This window comes from Podarcis filfolensis (assembly GCF_964270895.1).
Source record: "Podarcis filfolensis genome assembly, chromosome: 8".
In the NCBI taxonomy this organism is placed as follows: Eukaryota; Metazoa; Chordata; class Lepidosauria; order Squamata; family Lacertidae; genus Podarcis; species Podarcis filfolensis.
The window spans coordinates 21,970,104-21,984,759 of NC_139611.1; the positions used below are offsets into that span (position 1 = coordinate 21,970,104).

At 46.3% G+C, this 14,656-nt stretch overlaps 1 protein-coding gene across 1 annotated transcript in view; it reads right to left on the bottom strand.

The window, feature by feature from the left end:
- MMEL1 (membrane metalloendopeptidase like 1) overlaps positions 1-2,151 on the bottom strand; it is a 43,321-nt gene extending 41,170 nt beyond the window's left edge. Inside the window, exon 1 of the mRNA XM_083628645.1 lies at positions 1,958-2,151. The gene's annotated coding sequence lies outside the window, so the exon portion shown is untranslated. The remainder of the gene's footprint in view (positions 1-1,957) is intronic.
- Between the last annotated feature and the right edge of the window lie 12,505 nt (positions 2,152-14,656).

Genomic DNA, 14,656 nt, shown 5'->3' on the forward strand with positions numbered 1-14,656 from the left:
CGGCAAGTCCATTTGTCAAGTCCCCAGTCCAGGGTCAATCCACGTGTCCAAAGTGAAGCAAAGCCTCACATCCAAGTTGAGGCACCATCAACATGGTCAGTTGAGAAAACAGCACCTCAGCTCTGCTGCCCTTTTATATTTTGTATGCTTATTGCAGCATCTGGGCTTGATGAGGCAAGCGACCCTCACCTGTCCCCAGCACACTCCATCTGAGGCACCACATACTACCTCCCACAGCTAGCGAGCCCCACCTGGCCAGCTAGAGAGCTGGGCTGTGGGCCCTTGCCTGCCTCAGCCTACTGGAGCACCCCTCCCACTGATCCCCACTCCTCAGACACTGCTGTATTCATGGAGACAGGTGCCCCTCTGACTCCGGTGATGGGTCCTGCTGCTCTGGTTCCTATGCACTGACCCCCATCCTCTTGTCATCCTCCATCACCCCATGAGTACTTCCCACACCAACCTCTCCTTCCCCTTTCCCAGCTTGCCCTGGTGTGTCCCAGTCCCAGCTACACCCCTCACTGGGATCCTCTCCATTGCCCTGCCAGTTCATGACACATTGACACATTGACAAATTCGTTCTTCCTTGTAAGTGGGGCCTGGAGTGCTCCAGTTCAGGCTTCCAGTCAGCCATGGCCTTTCCCTAGGTCACCCCATTCTGTATCCTGTCACTCTTGTTTTCTGTCCTCTTCACCCACAAAAACAGCCAGCCAGCCTTCTGTGTCTTAATAGGTAAAGGGACCCCTGATCATTAGGTCCAGTCGTGGCTGACTCTGGGGTTGCAGCGCTCATCATTGGCCGAGGGAGCTGGCGTACAGCTTCCGGGTCATGTGGCCAGGATGACTAAGCCGCTTCTGGTGAACCAGAGCAGCGCATGGAAACGCTGTTTACCTTCCTGCCAGAGCGGTACCTATTTATCTACTTGCACTTTGACATGCTTTCAAACTGCTAGGTTGGCAGGAGCAGGGACCGAACAATGGGAGCTCACCCCATCACGGGAATTCGAACTGCCCACCTTCTGATTGGCAAGTCCTAGGCTCTGTGGTTTAACCCACAGCGCCTTAATAGTGTGTTCAGCTTCAATTGATTGATTTTCGGGGACCTTGCCTTTTTAGGTCCCCCGCCCTCAGATAGATAGATCTGTATATTTACTTCTGCAGACTTCAGTTTTTCTCTAAGCCTGTAGATATCTCCCTCTTGTGTGTGATGCATAAGGAGTCACACTCAAGGCTCCCAGCCTGTATATCAGATAGGGATATGCAATCCTCAAAGGTAAAATTTTCCAATGAAGCAGAAATAAATAAATAAATAAATAAATCTCAAAAGGTTTTTAAGAACACAGTGCAGAATTTAACATGGCACTAAGTGGATAGATGTGCAGGGAATTGAGGACCACTTGTGCAATGGGACTTACTCCCACTCTCCTTCCTCTCCACGGCCTCCTAAGACTGTTCTGGATTTTGCTCCAACACTCCAGAATGGATTTAGAGGGCTGCAGGAAGAGGGGAAGGGTGGAGAGTTTAGTTTCAGAAGCAGCCCTCCTTCTACACAGGCAAAAACCTAGTGGAATCCTGCCAAACGTGTTGTATGCAGTCCTAGTCCTTCTCAGAGTACACCCAGTGAAATTAATGGGCATGACTAATTTATGTCCACTTATTTCAGTGGGGTTACTCTCAGCAGGACTTAACTGGATGCAGCCCATTGGGAAAAAAAACCCTGCATCTACTTGAGCATCACGTCTTCACAGTGGCTAATCAGATGCCCCTGTTGGAAGTTCTGAAGCAGAACATTGGCGAAACCGCAATCACAATCCCCACTTGTGATGCCCAGCAACTGACATTCAGGAGCATGATTTTTCAAAGCTCTCTTCTTAGCTTTCCAAATTGTAGGTGGCCAGCTGTCCATGCGCAAGGATTCATGCAAGCACAAACATATTTAAAATGTGGAGCATTCTTACCTGCTTTCCTTTTCTTTTCAGGAACGATAACGAGCAACATAACTGGGATATTGGCTTGCTCCTAATGTCCTCTGGTAGGAAGTGTATTTATTTTGTAGATTTGCCCATTGGGTGTCGAAAGCATGCATGCAGGCTACATCGGGCTTGTGGTGTTCTTCCACGTCTGATCACAGGTGCCCTGGGATGTCCAGGGAATGAAAGTCCACTGCAAAGAGATGGAATAAAAAGCTGACTGCTTCCCACCACAGGCCACCCAATCAGATGTAGTGGGTGTGGCCATTTGCATTGCTAGCACAATTCCTCAGCAGGTTTGTTTATTTATTCAGTACAAAAAGAACCAAAGTGTTATTTAAATTAGGTAACATTTCCCTGGCACTCTCTTGACTTCTCTTGCCTTTCTTACAGGAAAGCAGTACATGGATGTTTCCTGGCCAACCTAAACACTAAACTGACCATCTACGCCTCAAATGTTTCCATATGAAGATTCCCCCCCCCCATAGAATAGCTCAGTGTCAGAGAATCTGCTTTGCATGCAAAGAGTTCCAGGTTCAATCCCCAGCACCTGCAGGTTGGTCTGGGAGAGACTCCTTGTCTGAAACTCTGGGGAGCTGCTGTCAGTAGACAATACTGAGCTACATGGACCAATGATCTGGATCAACATAAGACAGCTTCCTACGTCTTCAGGGAAGAACTATAGCGTAGCTGGTTTTCATGTGGGAAGGCCCAAGTTCAATCCCCATCATTCCAGATAGCACCACTGCTAGTCAGTGAGTTTGATAGGCCATTTGTCTGACTTGGTATAAGGTAGCTTCTGATTATGAAGATCAGCAGGGTTTACAACAAAATGGCTATTCCATCACCCATTAGAATCCCTGGCATGTAGGACTTCAGATGTAGAAGAAGAAGAAGAGTTTGGATTTGATATCCCGCTTTATCACTTGTAGGGATATCGCGGAGTGGGGAGTGGGGTCCGGAGGGAGCACACTTCCCCACCAGCAGGCAGCCACAATCTGCCTGCACGCGTGACCCTCAGACAAGTCATGGCTGTCTAGAACATCGTCCCCTATGTCTGACCTTTTGCGGTCTCAGCAGTTTGCGGTGTCCTGTCTGTAACCCTTTTCCATGAGACGTTTGTCTCCATTCGTCATACACTGGGCAAGGGGAAAATGACGCTGTGGAACAGGTGCCAAAATAACTTTGTACTACCCCACGATTTCGGGACGGAAGATGTAAAGGTCACAGCCCAAAAATGTATTTGTCTAGCTTGCATGTATGTCTCAATAAAAGGAGGCTCCACAGGAATGGTGGTAGCTCGCTCGCTCGCTTCAGACCACCTGTGCGCAGCTCACATCATGATCAACACCTGTCTTGGGCCTTCACTTCAATCACTACCCTAAGGAGTCTCAAGGCAGCTAACAATCTCCTTTTCCCTTCCTTCCCCACAACAGACACCCAGTGAGGTGAGTGAGGCTGAGAGACTTCAGAGAAGTGTGACTAGCCCAAGGTCACCCAGCAGCTGCATGTGGAGGAGTGGAGACGCGAACCCGGTTCACCAGATTACGAGTCTACCGCTCCTAACCACTACATCACACTGGCTCTCATGGAGACTTGTATCCAGAAAGTGAATCAAGGCTTAATTTTGAAGTGCAAGGGCTCATAGAAACATAGAATCGTAGAAATGGAAGGACCCAAAGGGTCATCTTGCCCAACCTCCTGCAATGCCCACAATGCCCAGAGCTACACCCCTAAGGAGAATCAAAAAATGCCTGCAATGGGGAGACCATGATGGACCACCAAAGGTCAAGCTTTCCTATCTGTTCTGCCCCACCCACCCCTAGCCTGGGGTCTTTATAAGGAAGAGCTACTGCATGGGAGGTGGTTTTTCCCAGGTATTTTTTTGGAGTCATGGTTCTAGCATTTAGGTAGGTGAGTGGCTGACTGTATGTGTTTTAGGGAAGGGGGAGAAATTTGATTCAGATTGCATTGAAAGGCGAACCTCCCTAATCTGCACTTACTGAAACAATATATGAACTACAACATTGCTATCTTTTGAAAGCCACACTTCTCTGGATTTTGTAGTGTGGTTCTCCTGTCAAGTTATTATTACTATTATTATTATTAAGTTATGCACATAGAAATGCATGTAATGGGGTCAGAAGTGTCCATATAAACTCACACATTGGTGAAAGTAACATTAAAAATGCACCATCTAAGGGGAAATTGCTTTGCAATAATGTTAACATTGAGCAAAAATGCTGATGGGTTTTTAAGAGGACTAAACCTAATAAAAGTGATTCAGAAATGTGGAGATCCAAACTTCAGACAGGGGAAAAGGAGAAACTGAAATCGATTGATTTGCCTGTCCCCAATTTGGGTATTAGGTTCTTTTGTTGGGATTATTTTGCCTTACTGTATTTTATTGATTGAAACTTGTTTATTTGTTAACCTTTGTGAGAAACAGGAGGATCATTTGGCAAAAAGGCAGTGCAGAAATTAAAATACAAGTGTAGGCAGCTGTGGGTTGGACATATAAAGAGATCGGCTGGATCTGGCCAGTGACCCATCTAGTCCAGCTTCCACTTTCTCCTCCGTCCACTTCCAGAATGTGGTATTCAGGGACATACTCTCTTCAGCAATGGAGGTAGAACAGAGCCTTCAGGGTTGGTAGTTACTGATAGCTTTATCCTCCATCAGTGTTCTGATCCCCCTTTACAGCTACCCAAATTGGCGGCCATCACTGGCTCTTGTGCGAGCAAATTCCATAGTTTAACAATTCGCTTTGTGAAGAAGTACATTCTTTTGTCTCTACTGAGTCTTCTGATATTTAGAGCCTTTAGGTGTCCACGAGTTCTCATGTTTTGAGAGAGGGAGAAGAACTTTTCTATATCCACAAATATTGCCTGATAAACTGCAAAGCTCATTGGTGGCCTAGGGTCAGCCACTGCCTGAACCTCACTAACTATGCTTGCAGTCCCGTCAAACACCATTCTGGAAGATTTTATTTTATTTTTGTATGCTGCTTCCCCCACCAACTGAGTTCAAAGTAGTTCGCAACCATGGCACATCATTAACAAATAAAAACACTTCCTGATTCAAAAGTAATGTAGCTTCAAAGCTCAATAAGTGAACCACAACAAAATAAAATAGCAAAAACACAAGGTATCAGTCACAGAACCATAGAACTATAGAGTCAGAAGGAAGCACAAGTGTCCTCTTGTCCACTGCTTGCACTGCAGGAATCACAGCTGAATAACCTCTGACAGATGGCCATTCAACCTCTGTCTACAAACCTCCAAAGAAGGAGAAAAAAACCTCCAATTCTCCAATCAGTCCCATTGATTTGATATGCTGGTTAACCATGGAGCAAAAGACAGATAGTTGTCTCCAACTAAGTTCTACCAGAGTAAGCCCATTCAAATTAAATGCATTTAACTTAGTTATATCCATTCATATCAACGAGTCTACTCTGAGAAGAAGTAACATTGAATACAACCCATGGTTTGGGTACATGACCCAAGCCCTGGTCCCTTGACTGATGGGAGCTGGAAGGTGACACTAAACCTCATGCTGGCCACACCATTTCAGCCTTCCAAGCAAGGCTGGGGAGCTGTCCAGCAGGAGGGGAGCTGTCCATAAGGTAACTAGACAGGGATCTTGCAAGCAGCAACTGAGAGTTCACATCTGGGGCATCTAATCCTCTAGCCCTCCAGATATTGGGCTTCAACTTCCATAATTGACTATGCTGGCTTGGGCTGGTGGGAACTGGAGTTAAATCCTTATTCAACTCCCTCCTTGCTATATACATTTTGGATGGGATTCCACTAGGTCTGTTCGTGAGCAGGTAAGTCTCAGTTTCCAGACTATCAGAAAGATTCCCAATGAGCACTGCACGAACCCATAGCTGGGCATTTTAGCTTAGAGAATCACAGCATTGCCCCTCTTTCGCCGCTGGGGGGCAGCACACCAGCTGCATGCCTCCATAGTAACTGTTGCTTTATACTGCAGTTTGCCAGAAAAGGTTGATTAAGAGGAACTAAATTGGATTGCATTAGCAGGCATTTAGGTCAGTCTCAGGCAGTGGAGGAGGCGGTCAATTAAGATAACAATAATAATCATACTCCAAGTCCATTAAGGGCCCAGGCTGTGTGCAACATTTGCAAAATGCTAATTACCCATTCCGTCCTTGTGCTGAAATTGCCCAGGAAAAAAAATCAATCACATTTCATTGCAAGCATTTAGCACCTGTGAAGGCTGCAGAAGAGCATTTCTCAAGGAGTGGTCTGGAACCCACCAGCGAACTTCTCTCAGGTTGGCTTTGCTGCTGCCTGTGCTTTGCCCCTGTGCCTCCTCACTTGCAGGGTCTACCCCATAGCTATGTTTTTTGACTGAACCAATGCTAGCACCAGAAAGGGCACAAGAAGAGCCTGCTGGATCAGGTCCATGGCCCATCTAGCCCAACATCTTATCTCCACTGTGGACAACCAGATGCCCCAATTGGGAGCCCACAAAGCAGTGCATGAGCACAAGTGTGCACTCTATCTCCAAATTCCACAGCCACCATTTTGCCTCACTGCCACAACTTTTTACATAGCTCCTGTTGGTGGACATCAAGAGTTACATCTAATGCTAATGTTACATCTAATGTTAATGGACATGACTAACTTGAGTCCATTCATTTCAATGGGTCTATTTTGATTAGAACTTCATTGGATACAACCAGGGGTGTAGGAAGGGGGGCGGAGGGGGCAGGCTACCCCAGGTGCCACTCTGGGAGGGGTGACAAGATGGTCCCTGCCTCCCCCCAGCTGTAGAGCAGTCAAGGGCACGCGCAGTCCGTATGGGAGCCGCTCAAACACTGTCCGTATGGGATGCCGCTCGCATGGCAGTCTGTAAGGCCGCGATGCAAGCGGCAGCCCATATGGATGCCATGAAAGTGGCAGCCCGTACAGACTGCGCATGTGTGGCAGTCCGTATGGAGCGCGCACACATGGGATGCTGCACATGAACAGTCCATACAGGCTGCGCTGCCCCTGGTGCCGGAGAGGGTTCCTCTACCACTGGATACAACCCCATGATTTTAATAACACTTACCACTGAGCTATGGCCTTTTTCTAAGATCAAGAGTGGTGAACCACAGGCCTAGGGGACCAAATGTGGCCCTCCAAGCTTCTCCATTTGGTCTTTGGAGTTCTACCCAGGCCACACACCTCTTGGGTTCTGCTTTGTATCCTGAGTACTTTTGCCTGGTTGGAATGTGTCTTTGAACTTTGATAGTGGCCCTTGCTTACTGAATTATATGCTTATACCTGGCCTTTCCTCCAATGAGCTCTAGGTGCTCATCCATTTACATTTCCCACAATGTCCTAAATTGACACCACCCTGGGGCACCATGGAGAATTATTACAAGGAAGCATATCAAAAGCCACTGACAAACGAGGGCATGCATCAGGATGTGCTTTGCTAAATACCCCCTCAAGCAGCCCTTGGTTATTGAATGTATTCTGGCTGGGGCTTCCTTTTATAACACAGCACAGAAGCTCCCACTGGCACAAAACACTGCCAACTCACCTTTTGGCTGGGTCAGGATTTAAGGAGCATCCTTTTATGATGCAATCACTGACCTCATGCAAGGCAAGTGGTCAGGCTGCCTGTATAGAGGGCAAAACTCTAATGTTGCTTCAGCAACTGAGCCTCATATAGGAGCAGCCATTCTGGTCTCAACTGCAAGCTATGCCTTACGTGGCAGATGTCTCTTCGGTTAAAACAGCCCAGCTCATTTCAATGAGGTGGGGCAGACTCTGATAATAACTTAAGAACCAGATCACCAGATCGCCCCACCCACCCTCTTTTCATGCTTTGCTCAGATATGACCTTGCTATGGACAATTGTCGGTCACCATTTTGTTGGGGCCGGGTAGGAATTTTTTCTGCTTGGCAAATTGGCACTGGCCATTGGGTTTTTGCCTACCTAGTAACAATCGTTACAACTTTTGTGAGGTTAGGCATTGGGTAAGCCTTTGTTTTTGGGGTGTGGGTGGCGCTGTGGGTTAAACCACAGAGCCTAGGACTTGCCGATCAGAAGATCGGCGGTTCGAATCCCTGTGACGGGGTGAGCTCCCGTTGCTCAGTCCCTGCTCCTGCCAACCTAGCAGTTCGAAAGCACGTCAAAGTGCAAATAGATAAATAGGTACCACTCTAGCAGGAAGGTAAACGGCGTTTCCGTGCGCTGCTCTGGTTCGCCAGAAGCGGCTTAGTCATGCTGGCCACGTGACCCAGAAGCTGTACGCCAGCTCCCTCGGCCAGTAAAGCGAAATGAGCACCGCAACCCCAGAGTCGGTCACGACTGGACCTAATGGTCAGGGCTCCCTTTACCTTTACCTTTAAGCCTTTGTTTGGTTGGAGGGGAGGTTGTTGCCTTCACCTGCCCCTCCTCAGTGCAGGTATCCTGTTAAAGGGATCCGGGGTGTGAATTCTGTCCAAAGCCTGGATGTGGGCCAGGGCCATGTCACAACTCCTACAGGGTCCGCTTGGGGTGCCCTTATTTTATGTAAGTTATAGGACACCCCCTATCAGGGGGTTTACTCTTAAGTGGACTCCTTGCAGACAGGCAGGAGTCAAGATATAGCCAGCTTCACCCCAATGCCCACGCCAAACCGCTCACATCTGTAACCAATAAAGTTGTGGCCCATTTGAACCCATAAACCCAAATACTTCATGTCTCTGTATTTTATTGTTATTCTGGGAACTTTGTAGACTTGAGTACAGGAGGGCTCTCCCCTCCAGCTTCCAGCAACTGGCATTCAGAAGTGATCTGCCTCTGACTGTGTGGACAAAGAATAGCCATCAGGGCTAATAGCCCCTTTCCTCCATGTATTTGTCTAATACTCTTTTAAAGCCATTCTAGGTTGGTGCGCCATCACTGCCACCCATGGGAGAGAGGTCCATAGTTCAACTATATGCTGTGTGAGGAAATATTTTCTTTAATCTCTCTTGAATTTTGCAACATTCAGCTTCATTTGTCTGTCCATAAGTTCTAGTATTATGAGAGGTACAAAGTTTACTGTAGGCTTGTTTCTATGCTCACCCGTCTCCTGATCTCTAAACTCCATCCAGGCAACTAAGGGGCATGATCAGAGTTCAATGGTGCATTCCCAGCTAGGCAAAAACAAACAAACAAAAAAAACACTCAAGGAGGGTGTGAAGCAGGGCCAGTGAGGGGTGTGGGGAACCAATGAAGCTTGGGAGAATCCCAAGGCCCAGATTAGTGAGGCCCTGGGCCAGAGGTTCAGCCTGGATAGCTCAGCTGGTTAAAGTATGGTGCTGATAACACCAAGGTTGCAGGGAGGGCCGGATTTAGCTTTGATGGGGCCCTAAGCTACTGAAGGTAATGGGGCCCTTTATATGTTCAGCTGTCCTTTGTCAACAACAAATTGTCACTGTTTTTTGTGTTGAATATATGCTATACAGTGGTACCTCAGGTTAAGTACTTGATTCGTTCCGGAGGTCTGTTCTTAACCTGAAGCACCACTTTAGCTAATGGGGCCTCCTCCTGCTGCTGTGCCACCAGAGCACGATTTTTGTTCTCATCCTGAAGCAAAGTTCTTAATCCAAGATACTATTTCTGGGTTAGCGGAGTCTGTAACCTGAAGCATATGTAACCTGAAGCGTATATAACCCTAGGTACCACTGTATGGTAATTTATGGACCTAATAGGTATCTAAAGCCATTTGCACATGTTGCAATGCACCTAGTCCATGCAGAATGTAGGCACCCTATATATAGAAATGAGAGAACCAGTGATATTTTAGGGAGCAAGCAAGCATTACTTACATCATAGGAGCTTATACAACACAAAACACTGTTGCTGTATGTAGGTTTTATTTTATTTGTTTTTTATCTTATATTTTGGAAATGTGCATACAGTTTTTTCCTTTAATTTTTTTTGGGGGCCCCCAGGAGAGTGGGGCCCTAAGCTATAGCTTGTTCAGCTTATACGTAAATCCGACATTGGTTGCAGGTTCAATCCCCATATGAGACACCTGCATAGTCCTGCGTTGCAGGGGGCTGGACTAGATGGTTTTCAGGGTCCCTTTCAACTCTATAATTTCCCACTCCTGGGGCTCTGCTTGTTTCTTTGTGTGAGTGTGCATGCACATTTGTTTGGTAATCGTAGAACTTTAGAGCTGGAAGGGGCCCAAAGGTTCAAGTTCAACCTTCTGCATTGCTGGAATCACAGCTAATGAGAGACAAAGCAAAGAAATGGTGGTGAACGTTCCGAGAAAATTGTGCAAATTTCTTCTTCTTCTAGTGCAATGAGAAAAAAGAAATGTCTCAGAAATCTCCTAAGTTGCTGGCATTTTAGAGGGTGGTTCTCTTTGCATGCAGAAGCTTTTCTGTAAGCTTAGGATGCAACGAGGGTCTCTTCTCTCTTTATGGTGCTCGTGGGCTGATGAGGTTTCTTTGGACCCCTGGGAGGTGAGCTTTCCGAAAACAACAAGCTCCTTTATTTGAGATGGCATTGACAAATGGCTTTGCGGGCCGGCAGGTTCTGATGCAGACCGGTTGAGTCAAAATGTGATTAAGGAACCATGTCTCCAAAGGCAGGGCTGGGATGCCAACGGTAATTTTGCATAGCACATTAAATTAATGAGGATGCAGGCTCCCCAGAACCTCGGCAAATTGGAAATTGCTCAAGGCTCAGACAATGCAAACGATAATGCAGCTTCCAATCTTGCCTGGGGCGATGGTAGTAAAACAAAATGGTTTTTAGATGAGCTGTCATTAAAACAGAAACATCTGCCTCCCGGCTTCAGAACGGTGTCCTTATATACTCCCAGGGAAATAGAAATCAAAAGGAAGGTATAGGTGGCTGTGGGGCAAGGCAAGAGCCCTGGACATCTTTGCCCTGCGAGGAAAAGGCTGAGTTTGGAAGTCATGCTTAGAGCTAAGTCTGGCAAGGCAAAATAGACACGGTGGTGGCTGGCACCCTTTGGGACTAGTGGGACAGAAGACAGAAAGCCAATGGGAAGTGGTACCAGAGTCAATGACAAGCAGAGTGTCACAGAGTACAGTTTCAGGTTCAGGTTACAGATTCCGCTAACCCAGAAATAGTACCTTGGGTTAAGAACTTTGCTTCAGGATGAGAACAGAAATCGTGCTCCGGTGGCGCGGCAGCAGGAGGCCCCATTAGCTAAAGTGGTGCTTCAGGTTAAGAACAGTTTCAGGTTAAGAACGGGCCTCCGGAACGAATTAAGTACTTAACCCGAGGTACCACTGTATACAGTTCAAGCCTGAGTTAACTCTTTATTAGCAAAAGCACGATCTCCACAGACTTGGCTGAGTGTCAGGCCTGTTGAGCACAACAGCTCACTCCCTGTGGGTCTTACTCCATGAAACCAGTTGCCAAGTCTAAAGGTTCCTGCCTCTCTACAGCTTCCTATGTCCTCCTTTCCAGGGCTTCCCCCCATGCAATTGGAGACTGCACCTTCATGCAGTCAATCTTTTCTCTGCCTGTTTCATGCCTCCCCTGGTTCTGGGAGACAAGGGGAGGGGAGCTTGTCACAGCAGGAGGTGGTGACACTCATGACTCTTCACCAGCCTGACTCATCTCTGCCTCTTGAGCTCATACCCTCCAACATTTCTCTAATGAAAATAGGGATGTCCCATTCCATAATGATCATTTTAATATTTATAACCCACACATTTTACTGGGTTGCCCCAGGCACTCTGGGCAGCTTCCAACATATATAAAAAAACATAATAAATTTTATTTTTAACCTTCCCTCTACAGGATTGCCTTCAGATAGCTCAGGGGTCAGATAACTCCATACAGACCAACATTTCTTCAATGAAAATAGGGACATTCTAAGGAAAAGTGGGGCATTCCGGGGTCATATCAGAAACTGGGACAGCTTCTCTAAACCAGGGACATCCCTGGAAAATAGGGACACTTGGAGGGACTGTGATCTCCCTCCTCTTACTTACCACTTATTTGCACTTAGTTCCCATTGAAATGAATGGAGCTTAAGTTAACCATGCTTAGTGGGTCCGTGGGACCCAAATTTTGTTAATTTAGCCTGGAGATGGTCTGCTGCTACTTCTGCAGGGATCCATGATCATCCTACCTGTGAGCCTGCAGGACCTGCTGCTCAGGATGCCTAGAGACTCTAGGGATGGGGTGTTGTTTAGGAGTTACTGTTGGTGGGGGATGTCAATATTTAACTTTGCTGCTCTTCGTATTATGGTTTTGCATCTTTATTGTTAGATCTTATTATGAATTATGTGAGGATTGCTTAATTTTGTTGTGTATTTACTGATATGTTTTCATTTACTCTTTATGACTAATTGAATTTTGTTAGTTTGCATTTAATTATGTAAATCTTTGATGCCACAAGCAGTTTTAACTCTGAAAAGGCAGCATGCACAGAAAGGATGACAATCATTCCTGTGATTAGCTGTGATTCCTGTACTGCGGGGGTTGGACTAGATGACCCTTGGGATCCCTTCCAACTCTGCAATTTTACGATTTGCCTTCATTTATATGACGACTCTTCACAACTTTTGAAGAGTGCTCTCATGTTCTTACTCAGTTCTCTTCTTCTCTAGGCTACACACACCCAGTTCCTTCAACCTTTCCCACAGATTACTTTCTTTCCTCCTGTGGAATGCCTCCTCTGGACCTGTTTTATTGTATAAATTACATTTATATCCCACCTTTCTCTTCTGAGAAGTTGAGGTGGCATCCTCTCCCTCCCCATGTTGTCTTTACAATGACTCTGTGACAGTGGCGTAGCGGGGATTACTAGTGCCCAGGGCTGCACAGAGCAGGGGTGGGAGGGAAAGAACACGGACAGAGTACACATGTACATTCAACTGCCTAATGGAGTCTGTGTCACCCAAGAGGTCACAGCCACAAAGATAAGAAAAGAAGCATTGCTCAAAGCCTCTTTAGAAAAAAATCCAGAGGCATACTTACTGGGCATTTTAGGAAAGGACATTCCACAGGATAAGAAAAAGCTATTTTTATATGCCACAGCCAGATTATTACTTTCTAAAAACTGGAAAGTGGACATCATCCCCACCAAAGAAGATTGGTTAGGTAAACTATGTGAATTTATAGAACTGGCTAAATTAACGGCAGCCATAAGGCACCAGTCAAACCAGAAATTAAGGAAGGAATGGAAGTGTTTTGAGGATTATATGAAAAAACACTGTTTCAAAGAAAATCTGTTGATATGCATGGATTAAGTATATAAAGCTGAACTGGATCATGACAAAATTAATAATAGTTGAATATCGAATAATATAAAAAACACAATGTAAATAAGAACATAGACTATCAAAAGATGTCAAGTTGAGGTGGAGGGAAGTCATAGCGGTGGAATTTTTATTTTATGTTTTTGTAAAGGATGGTATATTGATTGTGCATATATTTTCTAGAATAAACTTTATTTTAAAAAAGAAAGAAGAAAGAAAAGAAGGGTTGTTCCGTTTTCTAGAGAGGTCATTTCCTGGTTTGCAGGGAGAAGCCACTTTCAACAGAGCCCAGTGACGGAAGCATTCAGCTGTATTGATGTAGCTCCGGGTTTTGAAATTTTGTGTCCCCTAACAATTTTGTGCCAAGGGCACCCCCCCATGCTATGCCACTGCCCTGTGAGAGGCAGGTTAAGCTGAGAGATGGTGCCTGGGCCCAAGGTCATACAGCAAGCTTCCTGGCTGAGTGGGGATTTGAACCCTGGCCTGCCAGGTCTCAGTCTTGTACTCTTGCCACAACACCACACTGACTCTTGTCCCAGTTTCTCTCTATCCCTCCTTAAAGCGTGACATCCCAGAACTAGACACGGTTCTCTAGAAGAGGTTAAACCAGCGCGGAATGAAGCAGAACCATTATGTCCCATTGCTTGGCAACAACAGCTCTTTTAACACGGCTGAAAATCACATTAGCGATTACAAACATGGGTTCTTGCAGAAACTTGGAAAGTAACCTAATTACGATCATTTGCTTCAGCTGCAGAAATCTGGGGGCTTCTGTTTCCCAAATTAAAGGCCTGTCAATTGCAGCCACCCCAGGCCACAGTAAGCTGGAGACTCTGCTTGCAAAATACCTGGGAAGACTTGATTGCAACCAGACGCCCTCCAATTTGTCTGTCAGAGCGCAGAAGTGGCTCCGTACGACAACAAAAGCGCCGGCAAAGTGGGAATGAGGATATCATATCCATCTTCCAACGGATGAAAAGGGAGGCGCGTTTGCTAAGGAGAAAAGGCTGTCAGCTGTTCCTTTTGACACCAATTGTTCGGAACAGAAGAAGCAATTAAAAGGGAGGCAATGATATGGCGGAATCACTGACATTTTTCGGGGAGGGGGGATATGATGGGTCTCATTACACGAGTCAATCACATTTCCTTCCCCAAAACTTCAACAGTAAAACTCTTTCATTGAATGTCTGCCACTTGAAGCGTGTGGGCGTGGTGGAATGGAAGTCAGAACATGTGCCTGGGAAGAAAGTGTTCTGCGGATTTCCCCCCTCCCCTCTTTTTGATCAGGAGAAACAATTATGCACCAGTGACCCCCCCCCCCCTGCCATGAGGTCTTTGCACAAAGGTTGCTTGGCTTTGGAAGGAGAATTTGGTACAACCAGCCAGGGAACCTGGTGCAACTGGGGTGGTGTGGGGAGGTGGTGAAGTGATACTCAAGCTACAC